This window comes from Microcebus murinus, chromosome 7 (genome assembly GCF_040939455.1).
Source record: "Microcebus murinus isolate Inina chromosome 7, M.murinus_Inina_mat1.0, whole genome shotgun sequence".
Lineage (NCBI taxonomy): Eukaryota > Metazoa > Chordata > Mammalia > Primates > Cheirogaleidae > Microcebus > Microcebus murinus.
Window position 1 is genome coordinate 86,611,552 of NC_134110.1, and position 10,949 is coordinate 86,622,500.

Sequence of the window (10,949 nt, forward strand, 5' to 3'; positions counted from 1 at the left end):
AATCAGCGAAAGAACTCAGGAAATATGAAGAACCAAACGGAAAACACACCCCCAAGGAGGAGCACCAGCCCCCTAGAAACGGACACCGACCAAAATCAGGCAACCAATATGACAGAAAAGGAATTTCGTATGTGGATCATAAGAACACTCACCCAGCTGCAACAACAACTCAATAACCAACACCAAGAAAACACAAAAAACCTCCAAGAAATGGAACAAAGGTTCAACAAAGAGATTGACACAGTGAAGAAAACTTTAACCGAAGTCCTGGAGATGAAGAATCAACTCAGAGAACTACAAAATACTGTGGAAAGTCTCAAGAACAGGGTAGATCAAGCAGAAGAAAGAATCTCAGAGCTTGAAGATAACACCTTCCAATTAAATAAATCAGTCACAGAAATAGAGCAGAGAAACAAGAGAAAAGAGCAAAGTCTACAAGAGCTGTGGGATTATGTGAAAAAACCTAACGTGAGGGTCATAGGTTTAGCCGAAGGGGAGGAAGACAACACTCAAGGGCTGGACAAGCTTTTTGAAGATATAATAGAGGAAAATTTCCCAGGCCTTGCTCAAAATCTCGATATACAAGTTCAAGAAGCCCAGAGGACCCCTGGGAAATTCAATGCAAACAGGAAGACGTCACGTCATGCAGTCATCAGATTGACCAAAGTATCAACTAAAGAGGCCCTTCTAAGAGCTGTAAGACAAAAGAAGCAAGTGACATACAAGGGAAAGCCAATTCGAATAACATCAGACTTCTCTAATGAGACTTTACAAGCAAGGAGAGACTGGGGCCCCATTCTCACTCTTTTGAAACAAAACAATGCCCAGCCTAGAATATTATTCCCTGCAAAACTAAGCTTCATATATGAAGGAGAAATAAAAACATTCTCAGACAAGCAAAGGCTCAGAGAATTCACCAAGACAAGACCAGCCCTACAAGAAGTACTTAAAACAGCGTTATGCACGGAACATCATAATAATAACCCACGGATATAAAAACAACCAAAACCCAAAGATATTAATGGACAGATATTACAATGGCTCAAGACAGAAATCATAGCAACAACATCCAACCCAACAGAATGATCAGTAATCTACCTTACCTATCAGTTCTCTCAATAAATGTGAATGGCTTAAACTCTCCACTCAAGAGACATAGGCTGGCTGAATGGATAAGAAAATACAGGCCAAGTATATGCTGTCTTCAGGAAACACATTTAACCTGCAAGGATGCACATAGACTAAAAATAAAAGGGTGGAGATCAATATTCCAAGCAAATAGAAGCCAAAAGAAGGCTGGTGTGGCAGTTCTAATTTCAGACGATTTAGTTTTTAAACCAACAAAAGTAGTAAAAGACAAAGAGGGTCATTATATAATGGTGAAGGGCACAGTCCAACAAGAAGAGATAACAATTTTAAATATATATGCACCCAACTTAGGTGCACCCAGATTCATAAAGCAAACCTTACTGGAGCTAAGCAAATGGATTAATAGCAACTCCATAATCGCCGGGGATTTCAACACCCCACTGACGGCACGAGACAGATCCTCCAAACAGAAAATTAATAAAGAAATAATGGACTTAAACAAAACTCTAGAACAATTGGGTCTGACAGACATCTACAGAACATTCTACCCAAAATCCACTGAATATACGTTCTTCTCATCAGCTCACGGGACATTCTCTAAGATTGACCATATCCTAGGACACAAAGAAAATCTCAAGAAATTTAAAAAAATAGAAATCATACCATGTACCTTCTCAGATCACAGTGGAATAAAACTAGAAATCAACCCTAACAGAAACTCACATTTCTACACAAAAACGTGGAAATTAAACAACCTCCTACTAAATGATTACTTCGTAAATGAAGAAATCAAGACGGAAATAAAAAACTTCTATGAAGAAAACGACAATGGAGAGACAAGTTATCAACTCCTCTGGGACACAGCTAAAGCAGTTCTGAGAGGAAAGTTTATCTCCATAAATGCCTATAACCAAAAGGCAAGAAGATCACAAATAGACAATCTAATGAAACGACTCAAAGAGCTGGAAAAAGAAGAACAGACCAACCCCAAACCCAGCAGAAGAAGTGAAATCAACAAGATCAAATCAGAACTAAACGAAATTGAAAACAGGAAAGCTATTCAGGAGATTAATAAAACAAAAAGTTGGTTCTTTGAAAAAATAAACAAGATTGACACGCCGTTGGCTAAGCTAACGAAAAGCAGAAAAGAGAAATCTCTAATAAGCTCCATCAGGAATAAAAAAGGAGATATCACAACTGATCCCAAAGAGATACAAGATACAATTTATGAATACTACAAAAATCTTTATGCACACAAACTGGAAAATGTGGAGGAAATGGACAAATTTCTAGAAACACACAGCCTCCCTAGGCTCAACCAGGAAGAAATAGATTCCCTGAACAGACCAATCTCAACAGCTGAAATAGAAACAGCAATTAAAAATCTCCCTAAAAAGAAAAGTCCCGGTCCAGATGGCTTCACACCTGAATTTTACCATACTTACAAAGAAGAACTAGTACCTATCTTGCAGAAACTATTCCACAACATCGAGAAGAACGGAAACCTCCCCGACACCTTTTATGAAGCGAATATTACTCTGATACCAAAACCAGGAAAGGATGCAACAAAAAAAGAAAACTACAGACCAATATCCCTAATGAATATAGATGCAAAAATTTTCAACAAAATCTTAGCTAACCGAATCCAGACACTTATCAAAAAAATAATCCACCACGACCAAGTGGGCTTCATCCCAGGGATGCAGGGATGGTTCAACATACGTAAATCTATAAATGCAATTCACCACATCAACAGAGGCAAAAACAAAGACCACATGATTCTTTCAATAGATGCAGAAAAAGCTTTTGACAAAATTCAACACCCTTTCATGATACGAACACTGAAGAAAATAGGCATAGAAGGGACATACCTAAAAATGATACAAGCCATTTATGACAGACCCATAGCCAACATCATACTGAATGGGGAAAAACTGAAAGCATTCCCACTTAGAACTGGAACCAGACAAGGCTGCCCACTATCTCCACTTCTGTTCAACATAGTGCTGGAAGTCTTGGCTACAGCAATCAGACAGGAAAATGGAATCAAAGGTATCCAAATAGGGGCAGAAGAGATCAAACTTTCACTGTTTGCTGATGATATGATATTGTATCTAGAAAACCCCAAAGATTCAACCAAGAAACTCCTGGAACTGATCAATGAATTTAGTAAAGTGTCAGGATACAAAATTAATACACAGAAATCAGAGGCATTCATATACGCCAACAACAATCTAATTGAGAACCAAATCAAAGACTCAATTCCCTTCACAATAGCAACAAAGAAATTAAAGTACCTAGGAATATATTTAACCAAAGAGGTAAAAGACCTCTACAGGGAGAACTATGAAACACTGAGGAAGGAAATAGCAGAGGATGTAAACAGATGGAAATCCATACCATGCTCGTGGATCGGCAGACTCAATATCATCAAAATGTCTATACTACCCAAACTGATCTACAGATTCAATGCAATACCTATTAAAATCCCATCAGCATTCTTCACAGATATAGAAAAAATAATTTTACGCTTCGTATGGAACCAAAGAAGACCCCGAATATCAAGAGCAATTCTAGGCAACAAAAACAAAATGGGAGGCATTAATATGCCAGATATCAAACTATACTACAAAGCTGTAGTCATTAAAACAATATGGTATTGGCACAAAAACAGGAATATTGACCAGTGGAACAGATGTGAGAATCCTGATATAAAACCATCCTCATATAGCCATCTCATCTTTGACAAAGCAGACAAAAACATACGCTGGGGAAAAGAATCCCTCTTCAACAAATGGTGCTGGGAAAACTGGATAGCCACCTGTAGAAGGCTAAAACAGGACCCACACCTTTCACCTCTCACAAAAACCAACTCACGCTGGATAACAGACTTAAACCTAAGATATGAAACTATTAGAACTCTAGAAAAAGTTGGAAACACTCTCCTAGACATCGGCCTGGGCAAAGAGTTTATGAAGAAGTCCCCAAAGGCAATCACAGCAGCAACAAAAATAAATAAATGGGACATGATCAAACTACAAAGCTTCTGCACAGCCAAAGAAATAGTCATGAAAGTAAACAGACAGCCTACAGAATGGGAGAAAATTTTTGCATCCTATGCATCCGATAAGGGACTGATAACTAGAATATACTTAGAACTCACGAAAATTAGGAAGAAAAAATCAAATAACCCTATTAAAAAGTGGGCAAAGGACTTGAACAGAAATTTTTCTAAAGAAGACAGAAGAATGGCCAACAAACATATGAAGAAATGCTCAACATCTCTAATCATCAGGGAAATGCAAATCAAAACCACAATGAGATATCACTTAACCCCAGTGAGAATGGCCTTTATCAAAAAATCTCCAAACAATAAATGCTGGCGTGGTTGCGGAGAGAGAGGAACACTCCTACACTGCTGGTGGGACTGCAAACTAGTTCAACCTCTGTGGAAAGCAATATGGAGATACCTTAAAGCGATACAAGTGAATCTACCATTTGATCCAGCAATCCCATTGCTGGGCATCTACCCAAATGATCCAGTGACACTCTACAAAAAAGACACCTGCACTCGAATGTTTATAGCAGCACAATTCATAATTGCAAGGCTGTGGAAACAGCCCAAGTGCCCATCAATCAAAGAATGGATTAATAAAATGTGGTATATGTATACCATGGAGTACTATTCAGCTCTAAGAAACAATGGTGATATAGCACACCTTATATTTTCCTGGTTAGAGCTGGAACCCATACTACTAAGTGAAGTATCCCAAGAATGGAAAAACAAGCACCAGATATATTCTCCAGCAAACTGGTATTAACTGAGTAGCACCTAAGTAGACACATAGGTGCTACAGTAATAGGGTATTGGGCAGGTGGGAGGGGGGAGGGGGGCGGGTATATACATACATAGTGAGTGAGATGTGCACCATCTGGGGGATGGTCATGATGGAGACTCAGACTTTTGGGGGGAGGGGGGGAATGGGCATTTATTGAAACCTTAAAATCTGTACCCCCATAATATGCCAAAATAAAAAAAAAAAAAAAAAAAGAAAAAAAAAAAAAAAAAAAAAAAAATTGGGCCAGGCACAGTGGCTCATGCCTGTAATCCTAGCACTTTGGGAGGCCAACGCAGGCAGTTTGTTTGAGCTCAGGAGTTCGAGACCAGCCTGAGCAAGAGCAAGATCCAGTCTCTACTAAAAATATAAAGAAATTAGCTGGACAACTAAAAATATATATAGAAAAAATTGGCCGGGCATGGTGGCACATGCTGGTAGTCCCAGCTACTTGGGAGGCTGAGGCAATAGGATTGCTTGAGCCCAGGAGTTTGAGGTCGCTGTGAGCTAGGCTGATGCCATGGCACTCTAGCCTGGGCAACAGAGTGAGACTCTGCCTCAAAATTAAAAAAAAAAAAAAAAAGAAAGAAATTGGCCTACACAATTATATTATTCAGAGTTCTCCCGTGAAATAGAATCAATAGGATATACATAATACATACATACATGAGAGGAGATTTATTATGGGAACTGACTCACACAATTACAGAAGCTGAGAAATTCCATGATACACCATCTGCAGGCTGGAGAACCAGTGAAGCCAGTGGAATAGCTCAATCCAAGTCCAAAGGTGTAAAAACAAGGGGAGCTGATCGTGTAACTTTTAGTTCAAGGCTGAAGGTCTGAGAATCTAGGGGTGGGGATGCTAGTATAAGTCTCAGAGTCCAAATGCCAAATAACCTAGAGTTGTGATGTCTAAGGACAGGATAAGATGGGTGTCTCAGCTCCAGAATAGAGTGAATGGAGCTCCAAAATAGTGAATTCACCTTTCTTCTCTCTTTTTGTTCTATCCATGCTCTCATGGTGCCTGCCTACACTGGGTAACAGAGGATCTTCCTTACTCCATCAACTGATTCAAATGCTGATCTCTTCCAGAAACACACATACAGACATAACCCAGAAATAATGCTTTACCAGCTATCTGGGTATCCCTTAGCCTAGTCAAGTAGACACCTAAAATTAACCATCACAACTATGAAGGCTGGCAAGTCCAAAATCTGCAGGGTGGGCCAGCAGCCTAGACATACAGAATGAGCCAAAGCTGTACTTCAAGTCCCAAGGCAAGAATTCCCTCTTGCTTGGGGAAGGTCAGTCTTTTGTTCTATTCAGGCCTTCAACTGATTAGATGAAACTCACCCACATTATGGAGGCCAATCTGCTTGTCTCCAAGTTCACCCATTTAAATGTTAATCTCATCCAAAAGCATCTTCACAAAAACATCCAGTATAATATTTGACCACTTAGCCAGCCAAGTTGACACATAAAATTAACAATTACAGAGTGATAGCTAAAGGTATGAGTTTCTTTTTGAGGTGATGATAATGTTCTTAAATTGACTGCAGTGATGGTTGAAGTTTATAAAAACTTAAGTTTATAAAAACATTAAAGTTTATAAAAACATTAAAAACTCAATGGTTTTTAATCTATTTTAGTGGATTATATACTTTAAACAGGTGAATTATAAGAAAAATTTTTTCATATGATTATTGTTATTTTGTACATATGGAAGTAATTTTATAAAGGTATAAGAATGAGATTAAAATCACATTCAAGAAATACTATATACTGAAACAATGTCACAATGTCAAAAATAGAAAATTTCAAGGATAGTTATAATCTACAAAACACTATCACATATAGTATCTCACTGGTTTATCACAATAGCCCAGGGAGACATCATTATTATTACTAAATATATAATTCTTATTCAATATATATAGCAACTAGACTTAGAGAGATTAAATGACTCATCAAGGTCATCCAGGAAATAATGTCAAGGCTAGAAATCAAACTCAGGTCTTTGGGTTTCAAATAAAAATTTCTATAATACAATTAAAGTAATTGCTACCTCCAGCCAAGATTAAGACTACTCAGAAAGATGTCTAAGACTCTACCTATCTGTCTTAGTCCATTTTCTGTTGCTTATATCAGAATATCTGGAAATGCGCAATTTATAAAGAAACAAAATTCATGTCTTACAGTTCTAAAGGCTGGTAAGTCAAAAGCCTAGGGACCACATCTGGCAAAGCCCTTCCTGCTGTTGGGGTCCCTGGAGGGTCCTGAGAACATGCAGGGTATCACACAGGAGGCTGAGTGTGCTAATTCCAGTCTCTCTTCCTCTTGTTATGAAGCCATGAGTCCCTCTCCCATGATAACCTACTTATCCATTAACCCATTAATCAGTTAATCCATAAATATATTAATCCATACATGAAGGCAGAAACCTCATGACCCAATCACCTCTTAAAGGACCTACCTCTTAATACTGCCAAATTGGGAATTAAGTTTCGACATGAATTTCTTCTAGTTCTTTCCTACCATCAAAGCAATACATCTAGAAGAAAGTCACTGCAAATTCCATATATATTGTTGTCTTTATATTCTGTGAATTTAGCTTTATTATATACTAAGTTTAACATTTTTTTAAAGTACTTATGTCCCACCTATACAAAATAAAAGATACACATCTTAAAATAATAATTACCACTTAAATTATAGAATTGTCTCTGTAACAAATTAGATCTAATATCAAAATGTAATCTCTTTGGGAAACCACAAATTGTTCATGTTAACCCAAAAGACTGCTAGGTATGTGTACAAATGCTCACCTATAAAAATTCAATTTTGAATTTATTATAATCATTAAATTGGACATCACCCAGAGTTAGAGACATATTATTATTTTTTATTTTTTTCTTTTAGCATATTATGGGGGTACAAGTGTTAAGGTTACATATATTGCCCATGCCTCCCTCCCCGCTCGAGTAAGAGCTATGTCCATCCCCCAAACGTTGCACATCTTACTCATTGTGGTTGTATATATGTCTCTGATCCCCCACAATCACAAGGACAAGATTTGCTCTATATTACATTTGCAATGAGGAAACTAATGTTTGGCTTTGGTGTTCTGGCTCATAGCAATACACAAATAGCATAAACTAGGGGACCCTTAAGCAGCACATCCAATTTGTCTAGGGCTTCATCGCCCTCTAGTGGCTATTTTGAAACTAGTTATTAACAGTGATACCAGCCTTCGAAAGTCAGCAGAGGCTCTCAAAGTAGGGTGGGGAGACCAGGGGCACCAGCAATATCTGGGAACTTCTTAACCACTTCTGGACCAGCGTCAACTACAGTCAACAGCCACAGATGAACGCACACAGTGACTTTGGCCGACAGCCGTGATATGACTTTTCTAATTTTTCATTTATCAAAATAAAATTGTGAACATTTAAAAATAACATAATGAAAACATATATGTATATGTTACTTATTCTGATTTACATTACAAGTAAAGCTGCCTGTAAAGTAAAACAAGCTTTTGGTTCTTTAAAGCTTTCGTCATCACACAAGAGCAAAACGGACTGTCGTCAATGCACAGCACAAAGCTATTGTGGGGACTGTAAGTGCCGGCTGTGGGCAAGGTTTTGTGGCTGGTGAGCGCAGTCCCAAAGTAGTTAAAACATATATTTCAAACCCTACCTAAGACCAACAGAAAATAAACTCTAGGCGTGATGGCCAGAAATCTATTTCAATGGGCCTTCCAGGTGATTCTAATGCACACTAAATGTTAAGAACCATTAGTCCAGAGGAAGCATGGTATTCATATTTGAAGTAGGTGTAAAAATATATAGGAGCATGTAAGTGTTCTTTTATGAGATTATTGCTCACAATTATTTTTTTATTTCAAAAATGTCATTAATATGCACAGAATAATCTAGATAAAACTTACAATTTAGTTTGGGAGATTTAAAAGTGCTATAAAGCCATGACTGAACCATATAAAACACAAGGGGATAAAATGAATAAAACCAAATTCATTATATATTTAAAGTTCATGTAAGCTAGGCAAAACATGTGACCAGGATCTAGCCATCTATTTGTTGGCTAGAAAATCAATGAGAAAGTGTTTGCTGAATGGGATGAATATTTAACCTAGGTTTGTGTGTGGCATTTACTATTGACTCTTTAGTAGATATATATCATTTAGTAGATATATATCATTTTCTACCCCTTTCTTTCCATTACATAAATTCCTATTTTCCATTACATACATTGTTAATTGGATTATTCAAACTAACAGTGACACTACTGCAGTTGTACCTTGAGCTAAGGCTGAAAAACACTTGGGCTAGAGTTTTTAGAAATTATATTGTGGGCCAATAAATGATTTAATAATTTTCAAATAATGCATAACTTAGTGTCACCTCTAGCCTTCTGCTGGTCACTTAACTTATTGCCTAGATAAAGGAATAGTAACAGATAGTTTTATCTGTTGATCTGCATAGTAACAGATCAACACCTAAGTGGACATATAGGAATAACATTTATCGGGTGTCGGGTGGGTGGGAGGGGGGAGGAGAGGATGAGTATATACAAACATAATGAGTGACAAGTGCAATGTTTGGGGGATTGGTCATGCTTGAAGCTCTGACTCGAGGGGGAGGGGGAGCATGGGCAATATACGTAACCTTAACATTTGTATCCCCATAATTTGCTGAAATTAAAAAAAAAAAAAAGACAGCATAATTCCACAAAAAGTACACTGGACTGGAGATTAAAAAGCCTGAGATTTGATCTGTGTGAACTTTGTCAAGTTACTAAAACTCTAGGAGCCTTGGTTTTCCCAGTTAAAGGGTAGTAATGATAATAATATCTATATTGCACAGGGGTTTTTTGAGGGTCAAATAATTAGGGATAAGAGAGAATTAAGTGTTAAAAGGAGGTTTACACATTCTTTACACATAGGCGAATATTACAGAAAGATTATTGAAGATGTTATAGGTTAATAAGAAGGTAGGTGTAGCTCCTACCACACAAATCCTTTCACAGATAATCATATAAAACTCTGGAAAAAATATTAAAAACCACCTGAAAACACTTGATAGCAAAAAAGCAAACAGACACTGGAGAGGGGTCAACATATGAAAGAAGGAATGGCACTGAGAACAGACCCCACTCAGCACACCAAGTATACAAAATCCAAATTAAAAAACCCTACAGTTTTAATGGTTTTAAGGTCCAGAGGACAGAGTATAGTGTGATCATGGCTGCTGAAAAGTTAGGAGAAAAATCTTGGGAAAGGGAGAACCAACAGAAAGGAAGCCTCACTTCATATACTAATTCTGCTCAAATCTCTAGTTGACCCTGAACTATGCATATGAAGGGCAGACTCCAAGCAACCCACTGAAAGCTAAACAGATAAAGGTTTAGAGTTCAGAGTTAACTGCCTGCTAAAAGGAAAAAAAACCTTCTCTGTAGAACAAACAGAATTGAGAGGGTCTAAAATGCATTATTCATAACAACCAGCACACAATTCAAAATAAGTAGATATATGGGGAAACATAAAAATGTGACTCATACTCAAGAGAAAAGGCAATCAATGGAAACCAATCCCCAAATGACTCAGATACTAGAAATAGCAGACAAGGATTGTAAAGCAGCTTTTATAATTATGATCAAGGAGATAAATAAAAATGTGCTAATAATATGAAATTTTAGCAGAGAAAAAGAAACCATAAAAGAGAACCAAATGAAAGTTCTAGAACATAAAAATACAATATATGAAATTTTTAAAAAATTCATTGGATGAGTTTAACAGCAGATGGAAGATAGGAAAAAACTCAATAAATTGGAAGACAAATCCAATCTAAAAAACAGAAAATAAATTGGAAAAAATATGAACAGAGCCTCAGACATCTGTGGAATATTATCAATAGGTCTAACATATGTGTAAGTGGAGTCCAAGAAGAGCTATAATAAGGAAGAAAGAGAATAATGATGGCCAGAAGCCTCCTTAGTATGGTG